Source organism: Canis aureus, chromosome 15 (assembly GCF_053574225.1).
Source record: "Canis aureus isolate CA01 chromosome 15, VMU_Caureus_v.1.0, whole genome shotgun sequence".
In the NCBI taxonomy this organism is placed as follows: domain Eukaryota; kingdom Metazoa; phylum Chordata; class Mammalia; order Carnivora; family Canidae; genus Canis; species Canis aureus.
Genome location: NC_135625.1, coordinates 22,612,012 through 22,633,430, shown reverse-complemented (window position 1 = coordinate 22,633,430; position 21,419 = coordinate 22,612,012).

The window sequence follows — 21,419 nt, the reverse complement described above, 5'->3', positions numbered from 1 at the left end:
ATACAGGAGTACCTGAGATTTCAATTAATAATAATTAATTATACAGACCTCTGACTTATTGAATACCTGCTACGTGGTAGATATCATCAACACATTATATTATTTCTAATAAAATTTCTCATCAATATTACTGCTCCTGTTTGTACAGTGAGTGCAGAGGCATTCAGAGTTGTTAAGTGACTGCCCGTGGACATCTATCTAGTAAGTAGGAGGGGCAGGATCTCAAACCAAGGTTGAACTACTCTTTCTGCAGAGATGGACACGGTCAGAGCATAGGGCTGCTGCTGGAGAGGAAACAAGGCTATGTGTATGTTTCTGTATGTCCTAAGGTAGCACTGGTTCCTGAAAGCCCAGGGGGGTGCGCAGGGAAGTCTTTCCTTGCCACAGTCTTCTCTGTGAGAGCTGTTCATCATTGAACGAGCCAGGCTCTGATTTTCTACAGGCTACGACTCCAGCAGACCAGAAACAAACTCATAGATATTTACATAAAAATCAACATTCATGTTGATTAATCTCCAGCTCTCCCCAAAATGACTTCAAATGGAGTTTCTGGTTGTCCCAAGAACAGGCCTGGTGGTCTGTCTTCCATTCCTGGGACTCGATGTCTGATTCTGTTGTGGTGAGACGAGCACAGCAGCGCTCAGACCTTCCCAGGCCCCGAGCTCAGAGCCAGAAGCCTCAGCTCCTGCCCCAGGTCCAGTCTGTTTGGGGACAGGGCGTAAGCAGGGAAGCCAGTGCAGTTAGGGACACCCCGACGGACACAGCACCCCAGGCTGCAGAAGCCCGGGCTCCTGTGGCCCACCCCCATTCCTCCCCACTAACGCTGGGCACCACTGCCAACCTGTGGCCTGAGCTGGGAGGACAGGGAACCAGCCTCTCCCTGTTCTGATTTTGCCTCCCCTTCCAGCTACAGGCCCCACCCCTGGTTCTGTGCCCAGAGGGGTGGGGGCTTAGGATTGCACAGGAGGGGACCATAGCCCTTTGGGGGGGCTACAGGAACATGACAATACCCAAATGTCCCCCAAGGGCCATGAGCCTGGAAACCATTTCCATGCAGACACTCCCAGGGCAGGCTATGCGTGACCTGGGCAGCCCAGGGATTGATGGGAGATGGGCAAAGGAGAAAATCTTTCCACCTGCTCAGATCAGCCATGAGACACATGCCACTGATTTCCACTAATTCTTGTGGCTGTGGGTTTTCCACCTGGCTTTTCCCCTTCCCCTGGCACAGCCAGGCCTCATGCCAGGCACCCGAGAGGCCGATGTCTTCATCTGATGGCTCCACATTGCAGCCCTGGCCTCCCTGGGAGGCACGCTGCCTTTTCATGGCCACTAACACAGCCAGTAGGGTGCACTTTCTTTCCATTTCGTGGGCAAACATGTTTCTATCATCTGTAAGCGTTCCCAAAATAACGCCTCTGGGGAAGGGATGAGAGCCAGTCTGATGTCCCAGCCCCGTCCCTAATGTACTTTGAAATTTTCTTATCACAGAAGGCCAATCACGGGGCTCTGGTTTTCCCACGAGAAGCTCGTGGTGTCTTTTCGGTGACTTCACATTCTCTGAGCTATTTTTATGGTTAAGTACTCTCCATCCCCAGAGCAATGCTTCCCACCCCCCGCCCATACATTTGTGGCCTGGGAATAAAAAGTATCTCAATATATTGACAAATGTATATTGGCAGCCCTATTCTACTGAGCTCCTCTGGCCAGAAACCACCCCAATCTTCAATTTGGTCAGAGCGGAAGATATACCTGGAGCCCTAAAATATTGGTGTCACAGGGAGTTGGTTTTTTTTTTTTTTTTAAAGGCATACTAAAAAATGTTCAGAAAAAAGTCTTAAAACATTTCCAGACTGGAAATGATCAATGATCATTATTTTTGGGGAAAAAAAAATCTAAACCCTCACCTTTAACCACCGATGCCACAAATGTTCCCAGGGCCAATTAAAGTATGGACGATTTCAATTTATTTTTTAAGGTTGGAGGAGGTAAAAGAACAGACTGTGCCCACACAGAATCAGTTGTATTACAATGATATATCAGTGGAACCACATTTTTTAGATTCACATATCTTTTTTTGCCATAATATATTTTCCTCTGATAGCCCTAATCTCAAGTGTACACATAGCTTCACAGAACAATAAAATTTGTCTTTCTTTAATTTGATATTATCAGTTTTCACAACAGGAAAAATGCCAAATTTTGTTTTAAGAGAAGAAAATGTATAGACAGGATTATTTGCCAACCAAATCACAACAGGCTATCAATCACATGTGAGATTTCCCTTCACACTTTCTTAAAACACTAGTTTGGGCTCTTAACCCTGCAGCAAGAATTTCATAAACATCCCTCCTAGTTCTTTGTTCACTGCAAAGCAGCAAATCTCCCCTGAAAAATAGTCACATCCTTTCCTTCATTTATTCCCGTCCCTGACAAACTAGGGGCATTTGGGCAACGTTTTCAAGTGAAGTGCCCACTTTGGGCTGAATGTGATACTTCGTTCCTTTTATTTAACTTCAGTTTGTCTCTGGAAAAATACAGAAACAAACTGAATGCTTTTTCTGTTAAAGGAGCCGTTTATCTGTGATTAAAACTCATGCCCTTTAATGAATGGGGGCCAGCAGGCTGAGCCCTCGGGAACACAGCCAAAGGGAGAAGTGGAGGCAGCTGGAGAGAAGCTGTGGGAATCATACTCTGCGGGTTCAATGCTGAGGTCCCGAGTGATGCAGGAAACTGGCTTGGGTCACACCTGGTCCAGGTCAATGTCGGGGTCCCTGGAGTTCATATCAGACAGCATAAGAAGGCGCTAGGAGTAAATACTCTTGTGTCTAGACAGGAAAGGAGAGACAGGAAAACCCAGGAGCCACCTGCAGGAGGCTGCAATTCAGAGTGCCCAAGGCTCGCCCCACAGCCGGCTTGAGCCCTGGATGTAGGGCTGCAAAGCCCACCTAGCAGGTCACCTGGGCGGCAGAGTCCCATCAGGCCTGAAGAGAGCGAGATGTGCAAGCTCCTAGGCTTCAGCTGGGAGGGGTAGATAAACATTATATAAAATTATTCATTTGCATTTATGACTCTTCCAGATTCTTTAAATTATCTTCCTTAGCCCTTAAATTATTTTGGTTAGACAGTAATTGTATTCTCTCATTAGCAAAATGGGAGGTTTGCCCTTTTGCATTTCATAAGCCTGGGAAAAATGCAGTTCTTAAATGCTCTTAGATAGTTAGGTTGTTAAAATTCAGAATAAAGGAAGCCTATGGTTAAAAAACAAAACTGCACAAGCAAAAAAACAACCAACTTGCAAATTTGTTTAGGGTTCGACAGATCCTTGACAGCCTTTCCTGGACATCAAGCCTGCATCTGACGCAGGCCTGTGGACAGCGGCTTACCCCTACCAGGGAACCTCTGCCCCCTGGCTCCTCAAACCAGCCCTTGCCCAAGCCCATCAGTCCGTTCCTTCCATCTCAGCATGCCTTACGCTGGAATCCACCACGGCCCCTGAAATGTCCGCATTCAGGTCTTATATCCACTGACTTCCCTGCATCATTTGATTCTTCCTTTCTTCTTCCTTTGTCTCTCTTCCTTCCTTCCTTCCTTCCTTCCTTCCTTCCTTCCTTCCTTCCTTCCTTCCTTCCTTCCTTCCTTTCTTCTTATTTAAGTAATCTCTACACCCACATGGGGCTCGAACTCATGACCCTAAGACCAAGAGTCTCATGCTCTTCCGACTGAGCCAGTCAGGTTCACGATACATTGTTTTTTTCCCCCAACTATTGTTCTCTGGCTTTTCTTCTCTCTTCTTCATTCGTTCTCAGTCTTTTTCCCAGTTCATATTTCTGCCTGTGCCTTGAGCACTGCTGTTCTTCTGAGTTCTGTTTTATACTTTATACTCCTTATGCCACTTACTTCCCATTATTTCAACTACCATAAGTCTCTAGAAGCCCAGAACTTTCCTGGGAGCTCTCACTCCTTGGGAGTGTCCTATGCATTCCTCAAAGTCTCTGAAACTGCTCTCATTTTTTTTCCCTTACGAATCTATCTCCTTCTAAAGCTCTTACCACGATTACCAGTTTGCTATTCACACAAGCTAATTCATCATCCATCCTTCTATCCTTTATCCTTGACAATGGTCATTCACAGGGTCCTTTTGTCTAGGCTTTTTAAATACCTCTTAACTCTATATTATCTTCCTCGTGTCCTTCCCTTAGTTCAGGAATTCCTCAGCTCTTGCCCAGATCATTCCCATGGATTCCTGGGATGTTTCTCTCCTTCTGATTTGAATCCTCTCTGAACCACTCTCCACGTTGTAGCCAAGTTGCTTTATGAAAACAAAATAAATCCTGATTATGCTACCCCTCGCTTAGTACTTTGTATAGTTTCTCCTAACCTGCAATATAAATGCAAACTCTTTAGAAGACCATCCATTTTAGGGTTGTTTGCAAAGAATATAAATTGACTACCCCCCCCCAAAGGGGTATTTATTAAAAGTTACAGTGGTATCTCATGGCACACAGAAGGGGGAGTCACCTCAAGAACCTCTCCCCTAAAAAAAAAAAAAAAAGAACCTCTCCCCTGAGTCACATGGTGTCAGGTCTCTGTTCTATCTGAGCCCCTGTTCTGTTAGTGTGTTTCTCTCTGTAGATCCACGAGCTCTACTTTGGAAGGAAGGCTGGGAAGAAGGGCCGCACAGTCCCAGCTGCAAGTGACTTCTGCTCACATACCCATCACATGCCAATATGACTCTTTGTTCATATTTTTTATTAGAAGTCATTTAATGGGCTCAGTTTACTCAGAGGTTGGTTCTTCTGGGGTCATGTAACCACCTTTTGTCCAATCAGCTGTGGCCAAGGACAGCCAAGGACAAACACGTTAACTTGACTCACACCTGCAGCAAGGTTGTAAATGATGGGGATGCAGAAACATCCAGCAGGTGCCCCCAAGTTAAGATAGTGCAATAAGCAAAGCTTTTCCTATCTGCCCCATATCTGCCTTTTAAACCTCATTTCCAGCTCTAACTCTCCCCATACTGCAGTCCTATAGTGTCCTGAATTCTTTTGTTTCTTCTCACCTGGTTTTTATGTTCACACAGGCTCTGTGTCTGTCTAGGATATCTTTTCCTCTCTCCAGACTCCTAGAACAACACACCTGGCAAACAATAGTCATCCTTCAAAATTCTTCACAAATGTCACCTCCTCTTTGTGGGTTTTTTTTTTTTTAAGATTTTTTTCAATTTATTTATTCATGAGAGACACAGAGAGAGAGAGGCAGAGACACAGGCAGAGGGAGAAGCAGGCTCCATGGAGGGAGCCTGATGTGGGACTCGATCCCGGGACCCCAGGATCATGCCCCAGGCCAACGGCAGGTGCTAAACTGCTGAGCCACCCAGGGATCTCCGTCATCTCCTCTTTGAATGTTCCCTTAAAATTCATCCCCTCAAATTAGAGATTCCACCTTCAGGCTCTTGTCTTACCTTGGACTTGCCTCCATTAGCCCTGAAAGGCACTGTCTTGTTGTCATTTGTTCCCACCTCTTCTCAATCAAGGCTGACCCTCTTAATGGTCAAGTCCGAGTTTGGAGCAGCTGCTCTGGCCACAAGCATGGTTGCTAAGACATGATGAGCCTCAAGTATCAGTAGGAAGTAAGGATGAGAAGAAAGGAGGAGAGCTTTAAAGAGAAGAGTACGTTTTCTTTTTAAGATTTATTTATTCATTTGAGAGAGAGAAAGAGGGAGAGAGAGAGTAGGGGGAGGGCCATAGGGAGAGCATATCCAAGCAGACTCCCTGCTGAGCAGAGAGCCAGACATGGGGTTCAATCCCACCACCCTGAGATCATGACCTGAGCTGAAATCAAGAGTCAGACACTTAACCGACTGAGCCACCCAGGTGCCCCAAGGGGAAGAGTAGTAAAGCTCGACTTTCCTGTTTTCAGGAGCAAATCCTTGCTGTGCCTTTGCATCATGGCGTGCCCTCTTTGGGGGTGGGAATGTCCATCAGAAGCAAATGTCTAGCCAGTGGGCTGATGATGTCCTGCGGGTCAGTTCCTCCCTTGGCATTGGCCCTGCTCTCTCTGCTGTGGCCCACTCAGCCCGTGTCCCCACCAATCCATGTCCTCCTTGCTCCCTTCTGCAAGACCTTGGTTTCTTACGTCCATTGACAGATTTCTGCCCCTCTACATATGGAATAGGACTTCTAGGCTAAAAAAAGAGGGGTTTTTTTGTTTTTTGTTTTTTGTTTTTGTTTTTTTTCAAGCTCTCCATAGAAAAGCATCTGATACCTCGTCTTGTCTTGTCTGGCATCTTGAAGCCCTGGGTCAACCCGCAGTGCCTGGGATGGATGTCCCTGGTTTCTGGCTAATCTGCATCATACTAGAAACTTGGGGGCAGAGCTTCTATTCACCTTGACTAAGTTCCCTGTGTCCCAGCACTGAGCCTGGCCCTTAGCAATCAATCAATAAGTGGCATCAGTTGTTTATTGCTTGCCGGGTTTCATCCAGACCTCCTTTCTGCGCTCCTTGCCGTTGCTTCCAACCACATTATTATGCTCCGTCTCTACCCAGGGGTCCACGGGCACGTGTGTTCAAGGAAAGATGATTGCATGACCCCAGGTCCTTTCAACCTGAGAAAAGGTGACATAGTGATAACAGGTTGGAATAGTTACATCGTGACACTTGCAGTCAGGAGGTCCTCCTGGTTCAAAAAGCTACGTTTGATGTTTATCCTCCCGGGATAGCCTCTCATGCTAACCACCCCCGCCCCCCCCAGTTCACTGTACAATGGCAACATCTGAATTACCTTTGTTCTCTCCTAAAGCTTTTCCTCTATTCGTAGCCCTACTATTCCAGCTCCCTCTACTGACACTCCCGTCCTCATCCTTGTATCTCTAGCCCAGCAGAAAGCATCCCTCCGATGTTTCTCAGTGTGGCCTAATGTCAGATCCGTTTTGTGAGTCATTTCTATGCTTTTTAGAAGAGCTTGAGGACACTGGTTAAAAAGCCTGAAGTTTTGCTTAGAAGGTCTTATTTCGCACTTTTATGTCACCTTTGTCGTTTGCTTGGGGTGTGACAGTTTGGGCCCATGAACCAACGTCCCTTTCCGTGATCATCCCCCCACAGTTAGTCTGGACAGTACATTCAATCTTAAAAGTTAGCAAGGAGAGCCGAAGAACAGTCCAGATGATGAAGATCCCCATCTGGAAACCGAAGTCTCCTAACATGAAGTATGAGGTTTTCCACAGAACTGATGTTTCTTACTCTCCAGGGATCTAACTTTATCCACAGCACTAATAACTAATATATTAGTTAATTTCTCCAAACCCATTTCCTTATCATTCAAGTGGCAGGGCTTTGACTCTGGAAAAGGTTAAAACTATTCAGTGGTAAAGGGATGCAAAAAATATTAAATGGAGGAGGAGAAGGAGAGAATAAGAAAATAATAGAAAAGCAAAGGTAAAAATAATAAGGAAATAAATATTTAAATAAGTAAGGGAAGAGGGTGCCCCGGAGGGCTCAGTCAGTTAGGCGTCTGCCTTCAGCTCGGGTCGTGATCCCTGAGTTGAGCTCCTTGCTCAGCTGTTTCTCCCTCGGATCCTCCCCTCTCTCATGCTCTCTCTCTCTCTCTCACTCTCTCTGTCTCTCTCAAATAAATAAATAAAATCTTAATAAAAAAAAAAAGCAATCTGAAAATAGTAGCATGTCCAGACAGCCAGTACTTAGCAAGGGGTTAATGTGGCCACAGGAGAAAAAGTAAGCAGGTTGTGTGCTGGAGAAAAGTGGTTATTCATATGTATTCTTTCCACTGATTTCTTTCCTTATTCTTTGTAGCTATATTGACTAATGCAATATTCCAAGCCACTTCAGTATTTCATCAACTTACCAGACACTACTGGAACATTAAGAAGATAAATAATTGATTTAGTGCTGCCCCTTAATATAAAATTGTATTTTCAACTGAACTGAGCCAATGAAAAGAAATGCAAACATAAATTTAGAAGAAAACAACAACAGGAAATTTAATTATTATTTGTGTTGCAAGCCTGAAGTAAGAAATTGAACATTTTGAATTCCATTTTATGCCCTGTCTTCCTCGCTAAGTGTGGCTTCTTTCTGTGCATACTTACTTACCTGTGATTCAGAATTAACACTATCTCCCCCCATAATGACCTCTTGAGTACAGTTAAATACGCAAAAGGGTAAGTATCTGTTTATAGATAAAATATGTTTGGTGTCTGTAAAACTGTTAGAAAATATAACTAAGTAATGTTTAACAAATATTGTCCTCAAACTTCACCAGTAAGTGAAAGCATGCCAGGCGCACTCATAAATTTCAGACCCTTGCTTTAAAGAGATCTCTGGGCTCCATTATTCCTGGGACTGCGTCACACCCATACCATCCTATTGTAGATTTGAAATGTAAATCCACATCACATCCCTATGTGTTCACCCCATACACTGGGCTAGAACAAATCCCTTGGAGCATTTGTAGGCCTGGACAGGCTCTAGATCCTAACTGGTTCCAGCTGTTCCATAAGAGGTATAGGGAAGTGCCTGAGATGAGCTGGGAATCCAGGTCATAAAGCCAGGAAGGCCTGAACAGGATCATCCCGTGAAGGGCCATTAGAGACCTATGCCAAATAGACCCATCAATACCCTGGTGATTGTGATTCCCCCTAAGATCCCGTAAAGCTGCTAAACACTGAAATCGGTGCTCCAAATTGCTTATGACTTCTATAATGACACTCTCATCTTTATATTTTATTTAAATGTGCATGATGAATCCATTTTTTTCAGTCTTCAATACAACACAGTTTCAAAAAGTTAAAGATTATTTCATATTTTCTACTAATGAGTTCTATGGAAAGCCTACCATAGTGATAATTGATGAACATCTAACTACAGGTTGTTATTTAAAAAATCCCAATAGAAAAAAAATAAAAATAAAAAATAAAAAATAAAAATAAATTAAAAATCTCAATAGAGACAGACGCCTGGGTGGCTTAACAGTTGAGCGTCCACCTTCAGCTCAGGGCGTGATCCCGGGGTCTGGGAAGGAGTCCCACACTGGGGTCCCTGCATGGAGCCTGCTTCTCCCTCTGCCTGTGTCTCTGCCTTTCTGTGTCTCTCATGAATAAATTTTAAAAATATTTTTAAAAATTAAAAAAATTTAAAAATTAAAATCCCAGCAGATCACCTAGGTTCCAGTATGGATCCTAATAAAAGAACCGTATTTGTACTTTCACTGCCTACATGAAAAAAAAAAATCTGTTGGTATAAAACTTGACATATAAATAAACATGCCATAAACTTAAAATAACAGTTTTAAGTAATAGTTTACTGAAGGTTATCATGAAATATTTTCTCATGGTAGAAATTTATTTACATCTTCTTTTGACCATTTCTTGCACCATGAAGTAATATTTCAAAAGTAATTGTTGGGAGACAATGCTCCATATGTCTCCCACATTTCTGCATGTCTTGCAAACAGAGGCACTGGCTGCTTTTGCTCTGGACTGTCTTTTCAAGGATGCCTTATATAACAAGTAGTGTTGGAAGATAGAGATAGCCTCTCTCTCTGGAGCAGAGGATAAGCTTCCTTACAGCTTTGGAAGATAAAAATAGTATCTCCCATCATAACAGAGGACAGGCAGGCCTACTGTACAGTATAATGAAAATGATTATTTCCTTCTGAAAAAGAGGAAGCATGCCTACGGCCAATTATAACAGAATCGGGCTTTCTAAAGTCAGACTTCTCTACTCTGACACAACCCACTGTGTGTTCAGATGTCACCTGGCCTTCTTCACAGTGTCCTGTGAGGCTTAGGGCTGAGAGAAGCAGCCCGAGAGCATGCAAATATTCTGGATACCGCTACGGCTATGTGGAAGAAAGTCCTTCATCTCTGACACTGGAGGCTCGTGTCTTCTGCAAGCATCCATGAAACTGTGGCACTCCAACTCTTTAGCTTGCAATTTCAGTAAAATCTCAGACCGTCCACACCTCTTGCCATTATTTTTGCTAGTATCACATTATGAAGGTGCAAATGGTTTGCATTTCAAGAATACTTGACTCAAAAGAAAAAGGAGGGATTTTTGTTAAAACTGAGGTTCTTTTTAATCATGCTGCGTCCCCTAACATCAGCTTTATTTCAGAACCCCAGGGTTTATAAGAAATTTTAGAAGAAAAAAAAGAATCCCATTCTGACTCATAGAAACGCCTTCATGACTGCTTCTCCTTAAGAGGCAAGCTTCTCTCAGCCTCCACTGAATAAAGCTTTTCAACATGAACTACTTCAGATTCCCTCCTCACTTCAAAATGTGCTCTACCTTCACCAGTCCTCTCTCTTTTCCTTTTGTCTTAGAAGCAGGAAGTGGTAAGCTATCGTAAGGCGGCCCGAAGCTCTCATGCATCTGAGTTTATGCCCTTGTGCCATCCTCCCCCACACTGGACCTCAGCTGCTATGTCATCTGGAATCCTTTACACTGACCTGAAGAACATGACAGCAGTGATGCCGTGTGAATTTCAGTGCCTGGACCCTCAAAGGCCTTACTTCCAGCATTCCCTTCCCTGAGCCACCCTGTCAAAAAGCGTGGACTATCCTGCTGGAAAGGCCAGTGAAAGAGAGGTCCTGGTTGAGCAAAGGGAGGCCCAGGCATCTCAGCATCCAAGCCAAGGGCGGGGAGGCAGAGGGGCCAGATAATTTGGACTCTCGTGCAAACTGGGGCCACTTCAAGTTGGCCCAGCTGAGATGCCTGGAGCAGGGAGGAGCCACCTCTGGTGACAAGTTCTAGAGCGGTGTTGCTTTATGCCTCTAAACCTCTTGGAGGAGGTTTGTTACACAGCCATGCATAACTGACACAGAAATAAATGACCTTCTTCCTTTCCAAAGCTCACTTCTGGGCTGTTGAGACCTCTCTTCATCTTTCTTAGGAGTCAACATTGTCTCTCTACGGACTCCTACCACTTGTCTCAGGATGTGCTGCAGTCTTGCAATGTTATCATCCAAAACAAAAAAGCCCCTTTTGAAACAATAATATGCCCAAGAGACTGTCAACGAGTGTGCTTCCACACACAAGTCACAAGCAGCTGTCAAAAACAATACAACATACGCGTATTTCTGCTTCATCTTTACCTTCCATTCGATTCTGTCTTCCAGTGAATGGCCTTATCTTTCCACAGGAAGCAATATCTGAAAAGTCACTTAAAATGTGCTAATCCTGAGTCCTGGCCCCATTCCTCCTGCATTTGGAACCATTTAGTATTTGACTGATAACCATTGTATATATATATTTTTTTCAAACTCTTCCCCTGGCTTCCATGATCATCAGGATCCCTTGTTTCTTTGAAACTCCTCTGGCTCTTCCTTCTTAATGGTTTCACTGGCTCACCTTTCCCACCTGACCTTCTTATTTGGGCATATCTGCTGTCTTTCCCTCTCCCCCTTCTCTTTTTATTCTATATTCTATAACGTTCGTGCCTTCTGGTTCCATGACTTTAATTATGACCTCTATTAAAATGGCTTCAAATTGTCCAAAACTCATTTCTTTCCCAGGCTCTAGATTTGTGTTACATGAACCAGCAGAGGAATTGGAATCTCCTGGGACCTGAGAGGAAAAACAGAGTTTTGGGCTCCATTCAGACCTACTGAATCAGAATCTGCATTTTTATAAGCCTTTCAGTGATCTGAATGTGTGTGAAAAGCTGAAAATTACTGCTTTAAATACGTATTTCCATCTACCTTAGCCAAAACAAAAATAATCATTTTCCCCCCCACTCCTACCACAAAACACTCTTCCTTTCCAGAGAGCTATTAATCCCTTATGATTTTACTATCTACTGAGTCAAAAAAGCCAAAGTCTTTGGCCTCACCCTCTACTTGTACTTCTCCCTCACCTGCAGTCAACTATCAGTCCATCAGTTGCCAAGTTTGGTCTGTTTGAGTCATTCTCCTGCCCTTGGCCCCCTGCTTCCTTCTCCCATAGGCGATTAAGATCACATCCAAACTGGACACTTTTCCATCTCTCCTTTCTTGTAATGCCTTACCACCTACTCCCAGCTACTTACGGCTTACCACTCTAAAAAAAAAAAAAAAAAATACAGACCCAAAATAACAACAACACAAATTTTTAAGAACATCAAAATAAATAACAAAAAATAAAACCAAAAGAACAAAGATATGCCAGGTTCCTTTTTAAAGTCTTCATGAACTTTTCTTTTCTACAGAATATGAAGTGTAAACTCCATAATGTAGGATTCAAGACCATCCAAAATCGAGCCCTGACCCGCCTGTTTGACATTCTCTCTACACTCTGAAGTCAAAATGGAAAGCCAGCATTTATTCATCTGCTCACTCCATATGGACTTCTCTTCATTCTCCCATCCCAATGGTTGAAATCCTGCCTCTCCTCCAACGCTTTTCCTTCCTTGTCATACACCCTAGGCACTTCTCAATCCTCTCGGCCCATTTGAACTTGATGCAACTTATCCCCGATTTTAACATGTATTGCCTTACATAGTGTTGCCCATGCACATATCTCTAGTCCACAGGACCGGTTCCTCAAGCTGAAAATGACATTCCATTTATCTTTGTAGTCCCCACAATGTCTAACATAGTAAGTACTCAGTATGTTTGCTGAACTAATGACTGAGTGGGCTCAGATTATTCCATAATTGACTCCTATTGCTAACTTGCATTTATTGTTTTTCCTTCAATAGTAGTATTTATTATATATATTATTACGTATATTTATTATTATATATTTTATTATATATTATAATACATTAACTATATTATATAACTACATATAACTAAATATAACTATATTAACTATATATTATATTAACTGTATTATGTATAATAGTATATACAGTATGCACTATATATTATAAACTATATATTATATATTGAGTATAGTTGGTACACAATGTCAATTTAAGGTGTAGAATTTAGTGATTTGACAAGTTTATATGTTATGCTATGCTCACTGCAAATATTGCTATCATCTGTCCTATTACATCACTATGACAATATCATTGACTGTATGCCTTATGCTCTGCTTTTCATTTTCATGACTGACTCATTCCATAACTGGAGGCCTGTATCTCCCTTTCCCCCTCACTCATTTGCCCAACCCCCCCCCAATTCCCTGCAATCCAACAACCATAGAGTTTGTTCTCTGTGTTTATAGGTTATAATTCTGCTTTTCATTTGTTTATTTTATTTGGATTCCATTTATGAGTGGAATCACATGGTATTTGTCTTACTCAGTTGGACTTAATCTCACTTAGCATAATACCCTCTAGGTCCATCTGGGTTGTCTCAAATGCCACGATTTCATCTTTTTTGTGGCCATGTAAAATAGATATAGATATAGATATAGATATAGATATAGATATATCACATTCTCCTTATCCATTCGTCTATTAATGGACACTTAGGTTGCTTCCATGTGTTGGCTATTATAAATACTGCTACAACAAATATTTGGGTATATATGTCTTTTCAAGTTAGTGTTTTCTTTGGGTAAATATCCAGTAATGGAATTATTGGATCATATGGTATTTCTATTTTTAATTTTTTGAGGAACCTCCACACCGTTCCACAGTGGCTATACCAATTTACATTCCCATCAACAGTACATAAGGGTTCCTTTTTCTCTACATCTGCACCAACATTTGTTGTTTCTTGTGTTTTTGATTTTAGCTATTCTGACAGGTGTGAGGTGATGTCTCATAATTTGATTTTCATTTCCCTGATCATTAATGATATTGAACATATTTCCATGTCTTTTCCCCATTGTATATTCTTGCCTCCTTCATCACCGATTAATTGCCCATATAAATATGGTTTTATTTCTGGGTTCTCTATTCTTTTCCATTGGTCAATGTGTCTGTTTTTGGGCCAGTACCATACTGTTTTGATTACTATAGTTTTGTAGCATATCTTCACATCTGGAATTGTGGTATCTCCAGCTGTTCTTTCTCAGGATTGCTTTGGTTATTCAGACTTTTCTGTGGTTCCATACAAATTTTAGCATTATCTGTTCTAGTTCTATGAAAAATGCTGATGGTATTTTGATAGGGATTGTACTGAATCTATAGGTTGCTTTGGGTAATATGGACATTTTTGCAATATGTGTTCTTCCAATCCATGAGCATAGAATAATTTTCCATTTCTTTGTGTCATCTTCAGTTCCTTTCATCAATGTTTTATAGTTTTCAGAGTACAGGTCTTTTATCTCTTTAGTTAAGTTTACTCCTAGATACTTTTTTTAAAGAGATTTTATTTATTTATTCATGAGAGACACAGAGAGACAGGCAGAGACATAGGCAGGCTCCTGTGGGGAGCCTGATGAGGAACTCGATCCCCGGACCCTGGGATCATGGCCTGAGCCAAAGGCAGACTTTCAACCACTGAGCCGCTCAGGTACCCCTATTCCTAGATATTTTATTCTTTTTGGTATAATTGTAAATAGCATTGTTTTTTTTTAATTTCTCTTTCTGTACTTCATTGTTAGTGTATAGAAATGCTACCAATTTCTGGGTATTAATTTTGTAACCTGCCACTTTATTGAATTTGCTTATTAGTTCTAACTTTTTGGTGGTTTTTAGGGTTTTCTATGGATAGTATGTTGTCTGAAAATAGTGACAGCTTAACTTCTTCTTTACCCATATGGATGCCTCTCCAACTTACACATATTTTTAAACACTAAATTTAAAAGATATTTTAAAACAATGGAAATTTCCATACCAGCTTGTTTCATTTTGCATTGAAGTGTCTGATAGATTTCCTCCCAGAGAACAGGTTTCTTTGGAAATGCTGATAAACTCTGGCCCACATCACCACCAGTGGACATAATTACAATTGCAGTCTAGATGCACTTTGTATGCCCAGGCAAACCAAAGTCCATGTTTCTTCTTCAGTTTACTCATAAACAAAGCTACTGTTGCTATGGATGTGTCATCCAAAATATGCTACCAGGAAGTAGGGGAACAACCATAAAAAATGCAATTCAGGGAAAAATTAGCAGCTCCATTCTCGAAGTATATAATCATGTTTAAAAGAAGATTTCCTGCAGGAATGTGGAATGGATCATAAAGTTAAATTATATGATAGTTAAGACAAGTTAAGTTTATCGAGAGAGAAAAAAAAATAACAGTTTAGGAACTCACAAGCCCTTACACTGTAGAATTCTGTTGCACAAGAGTGTTTGCGTACATGAGAGACTGTACAAATCTGTCCAACTGAAAAGATCAGACTTACATGGGAAGCTTTTCACTACATCAAGGAGCAGGAAGGAAGGAAAGATATTGTCAGCTTTTGAAATTTCAGTGCAAACAAAACATGGAAAAGTCGTTTTAGAGGCCTCGAGAGGCCATGGCATATAGTGTTTTCTTAGTTTAAAAACTAGTGTGTTGTTTCCTTACTTTGAGAGTTAACAAAACATGGAATGTTTATGACTAGTTATACTGAAAGGATTTTACTCAGTGATCCTTACATGTTACAATCCGGCATGGAGTAACTAGGAACAGGGAAAAACAATTGCCGGGGGAAAATGAACTTGCTACATTAGCTTTAGTCCCAGAAAATTTGAAGTCTGCATCAGAATTAAATGACGAATTTTCTCTCATTTGCTTCCTACAAAGAAAATCCAGGATGTTCATGACAATAGCCATGACAATACTTGGAAGATTCTGGACTCATAGATAGAACTGACGATTTTGGGGGGGCGGGGTGCCAATTCTAGAAGTCTAATTTGTGATGACATTATTACTTCTTTTATTACTTCAGATAGCCAAGGGGCTAATGATATGGTTTCCAGGCTCAAATTTTTGCCATTTTTTCCCCTTTCATTTGTGCACCTATTTGACCAGTTTCTATTCATTAGCCTTTTCCTCAGAGAAGGTTGACAGGTGGAAAAAAGGAGGATATTTTAAAAATAATAAAAATTGTAACTCAGAATTATAAGACATTTTGTTTGATAGTGTCCTGAGTTCTGTGAATTCAGTGACTGGCTTTTCCACTGTTACTGACCTAGCATCTAGAATAGTCCCTGGCACTATTACATACGATAAATATTTCTCAAAGTAAGGGGAAAAGTTAGCAAAATTATACCTGAGAAACCTGAAATTTGTAAATTTTCTAAGATATCCTGTCTTCCATTTCTATGAATAATTGAGAGTTGGCACTGAAGAAGTCACATGACAACATAAGTCTGTGCCAAGCCATGTTCCAGTTTAGCTGTTTGATATTACAGGGTGGTTTTGATTCCTTGAAAAACATCCAAACCTCAGGTTGCTTCAGAGTTTCTAAGACAGTAGGTTTCAAGCTGTTTTTACTGCAACTCAGAGTAAGAAATAAATATATCGAGACCCAGCCACAGATTACACTCACATCACACTCACCCACCTATCATCCTCCCAACACACACAGAAACAGGCATAATCTTTAAAATGATACAAAAGCTTCATGGAACAATACTTGTTCTTCCTATGTAAAATATACTGGTGTGTAGTATCCTATCTGGTTTTTAAATTACTTTCATGACCAGTTAATAAGTTATGATTTCTGATTTTTCTCAAAACCTTTAGAACCACCCCAGGTAAGCATGAGGGTTATGACATGGCCAAAGAGAACAACTTAGGTCTGAAGTCACATCTCTTGTGCAGAGGGTCTCTGAGGGCGCAACGTGTCCAGCTGCTTTCAGCAATTCACTTGAGTCTCAGCTTTCCATTTCTAGGTAAAAATGTGCTAGAATATCTCCAGGTGGGTTCAGAATTTACCTAACAGCTCTGAGGGCACCCAGAGTCCATTATTCTTCCTAGTAGGGCATCTGTAGGATTGAAGCCACCTCTTGGTCATATGCATCAAGAACTCACAGTGACTTTCAACTTTCAGAGAGCATGTGTAGTTGGGTTTTGAAGGTTGTATACAAGTTCCTCAGAAAGTCCCACACTGATGAGGACATTGTGAAGGTGTCATTAGCAACAAGGATGGAGAGAGAGGACGTTTTGACATTGGCATTTGATAGGACTGATGTTAAACATAGTGAGTCACTCTAAAGATTGGAATATCACACTAAGGAACTGAAGCAAGTACCTGAATAAGCGCAGAGAACACTGGGGGTTTTGTCTTAATTATTCAGATAATGTTATTCCTTCACTTTCAGACATTCATTCACCAAATGCTGTATGTCTGACCTAACTGCAGGGAAAAACTCTGTCGTAATCAAGCTGCTTTGAAATCTGGGCTATTCTGTTCAATATCTAATATGGTAAATACAATATTCACTCATCTCCATCTAGCACTTTGCATATCTTTCATAGAGAAAGATAAAACTCCCCCATATGCATAGACTGCTTCCAAGACACTCAAATTTGCTAGACGTGACCACAGGGAGAATTGAGATATGGAGTCAAGAGTCTATTTTAGTAAAACTGGAGCTGATAAAGCCAAAACTATTTTCAACTCACCTTGCCTTTTTGTGACTTCTCCAGACACATTTCATTCCTTCACCAAGTGTCTATTGAATGTTTACTATATGCACGGTGCTGTGGTGGATGCTGGTACCCAGAGATGTAAGATGCAGTCCCTGCTTTCACAGTACACACAGGGGAATGTGAGGAGAGATGTACAAGTGATTTCCAGCATAATAGGATGAATGCTATAATGGAGTATGAGTGAGATACAATAAAAACATTAAAGCAAAGGAGAGGGGTGAGAGGTAGAGACCTAAATCAACAAAAAGGAGTTCAAGGCTCTTATGAAGGACTTAGTGCTTGAGCATCGATAAATGAGCAGAAATTGGCCTGATGGTCAAGAAGTGGGGACATTAAAGATAGAAAGAGGAACTTTTGCCAAGTTTTGGAGTATGAAAAGCACAAGCAGGTTGGAGAAAAGACCCATGGTTCAGCAAGAAGAGATGAAGATTCGGCTATTAGTGGTCTTGTGAGCCTTGTTCTGAGACAAGCATAGAGGAAGGACACTGATTTGAGGATCTTCAATAAACAAGTGTCACTGAACTCCACGGACATGGATGAGAATTCCTAGGAAGATTAACAAACACGAAGAGTTCATAGTTCCTAGTGTGTGACTTATACCTGAGTAAATGTTTTCCTGTTATACTGTTTCCTGATCCTGTGCAACATTATTATCAACATCGTCACCATCATCATCATCATCATCACCATCCCTATCACCATCATCACCATCATCACCATCATCATCATCATCATCATCATCGCATCAATAGCCCAGCTTATTGAACATACAAGGCAGTTCACCTATATCATCTTATGGAATCCTCACAACAGCCCAGTGAAATAAGTCCTATTATTATCTCCCTTTTCCCAAGGTCACAGATCCAGTGATGGATGATGTCAGGTTTTGAACCAGACAGTCTGAATCCTGAGCCCCTGGGCGTTTAGCAACTATGCTATCTGATATATCTATACGAAGGTAGTCTGGACCATATCCCAGGCTCCTTAGCCTGGATAATAAACACAGTCTCAAGAGCACTGAGTCACATTGCCCCTAAAAAGGAGGCATAGCATTCGGCTTGGGCTCTCTTCACATTAATGTAAATTACTGAAAGTCATTTGTTTCTAGAATTAATTCTCACTACCCCTTTCTGGGCTACTTTAAAGCTTTTAACCACGTAGATCAGCTGTTGCTATTTGGCATGTTCATTGCTGCATAATTTGCAAGTTGCAGAATGAGTACTTAGCAGGGTGATTTCAAAGCCTACTGGACAGAATCGCATCAAATGCACTCGGTAGTGGGAACTACCAAGGCAGTAGTGTGCTTGTTTAGGCTATAAATTTCCTGAGAAATGGAGGCTAGTTTATACTTACTACAACTGTTGAGTATAAATCAAGTGAGAACTTCTGAAGCCAGATGCTTCATTTGTTATTTTAATGTACATTGTATTTTCTGAAGGATTGCAGCATCCATGTTATCTTCTTCACTCAGAAACTGAGTGGCTGGAATAATCTCTGTGCCGGGTATAAGCCTTCATGGTCAATCAACACTCACTTGTCCTGTGAACTTGAACTCTTGTGTGATTTTACTGGTGACCAGATTTTAAAGTTCTAGCTAGCTCGCTTTGTGAGAATGACAATTTAAATAGCTCTCACAGAAGTCACGAAAATGCTGGGCCGATTGGGTAATAAAGTGGTTCCTTTAAAGTTAAATGAGTCATAATTTAGCATGAAGTAGATTGATTAGAGAAACACTTGCAAGTTGGCAGGCAGTTAGGATCCTAGAGTCATCTCGGTAATTAGAACTGCTATGATGTCTGTTGGCACTACATATACAGCAGAGATGGGTCATGTCTCGAGTCCATCCAAACACTTGTGGGTTCAGGGATTCAAACCCAAGTTGAACCTTTTGGTGTTTGAGTTTGTTAACTGTTGGCTAAATGCCACTTCCTGTTCCTAAGAAAAGAGGCTTGAAAAAGTCTCATAAAAAATGACTTAAAAGGCTTCCTTGACTTCAAAGGCTCTTACAAAACAACATTTTGATGAGTTAAGTGTAAAGGAATCAGAAACATACGGATTAAATTTCCCTTAAAGAGTCATGTGTCTTAAAATGGAGGGAGGAAAAAGTAGCAAGTTTATCTAGCTCAACATGTTTCAAAACGTCTAGAGTAGCTATTGATTACCTAAAGTAATCAAATTCCTCCATGCCAAAACAATACTAATATTCTAACATCTAGAGGGACATGTCAAAGGGGCCAACTGAATAAAGGCCAATGCATTTGTGTAGGTCGGGTTATACTAGGTCATCCTCTCTACAGTCCATTATGCCAGCCTCCACTTTAAAGGAAATAGCAGAGTGTCACAGGACAGAGCCACAAAGAACAAAGAATTTCTAAACTTGACCACTCACTCAGGTCAGGCAATTGTCATCAACTCACCACACTGATGCATTACCTCTGACGTGACTGTCTGAACAAAAAGCATACAAACACTCCTTTGCCATGAAGTGTCACACAAAAGGCAGTGTTACCTGGTATGTGTATTTAATTTCCACATCTTTAATCATAATTTTGTGGATTTCTAACCCTTGAAAATAAATAAACTAATGATTATTTCCCAAGTGGAGAAAAATGTCTTTGGGCAAGAAGATAATTGCAGAACATAGAAATAAAAATCATTTGAACAAGTGATGAACAACTGCAAATTCTTGACCAGAATGTAAATCCCATCCATTTGCCACTAATTTAACCAACAAAAAGCTAATATCTGATTTATGCTGTGTGTGAAAAATCTTAGAGCAAAGTATTTAACTTTTGAGGCCAAATAAAGCCATATACGTTTAACAGTGAAGCATTAGATACTAATGGATATAAGTTTTGCTAACTATTAGATACTCAATATAACCCAAGGCAATAGTATGAATTTTATAGTAATATTTCAGTAAATTGTGGTTATGGAAGTTTCAGACCATAAAAGAAAAATTTCTAAAAAGTAGACATTTATTTTAATTTGCTTGTGACATGAACTGCCAGTAACATATAAATGAGCTGCCTTCCTAAAACAAAATTAGTGTGAGAAAAAGGTCCTAATTAATTAAATCTATAAGTACCTTTCTTAAACAGCATAGTTTTATTTATGTCAATATATTTCTTAGAAAAGGAAATAAATAAAACCTTCACATATTGACTTAAGGAGTCCAGTGATGTTTATATAGAATTCCAACGAATATAGACTGGTAAATATATTTCTAAAAGTAAATACTACTATTTTTATCATTTTTCTTTCAACGTATCTCGAATTTGATTTAAATAGATATGTACTATTTTAGCAACTACCAAGTGATCAAGAAACCAACTGCAGATTTTTGTTTCTTTATATGCCAAAATCACCATGTCTCAAAGCATGTCCATGACCTAAAGGCCTCGGAGGATAAGAAACAACCTAGCCATGCTCCTACACCCCAGCAGAGTTTGGGACTTCTGAAAAATATTGCTAAAATGATTTCATCTAATCTTAGCCTTGGTCACCAGAGCAGAATTTTGAATGTTCCTTAAGAAAGGAGTGTTAGGAGACTTGAACCAGTTGCTAAAGAAATATACAATATTTTTAAGAAGACCAATAAGTCCTGATATTACAGAAGTGTTCAAAGAAGTGATTTCGCTTAATTGCTTACTAAATCCCTGAAGGGAAATATTTGCCTTGATGGATTCTAATAATCACTGAATTTCCCTTGTCGTTCTTTGGAAGAGGTGATGGGATTAGAGCAATCACACAGCAGACACAACTATCCTTTCAATAAAGATGATTTGCAATTTCCTGTTCCCTATTTTTCTCTAAGTCTTGAGATGATCTAGCCCACTGCCTTTCCAAACTTCTTGAATATTCTCAAGGTGTCTTTATGTATACTGTACAGTTCTACTCTAAGATGATATAATTGCAGGTCAAGAAGTCCAGCAAA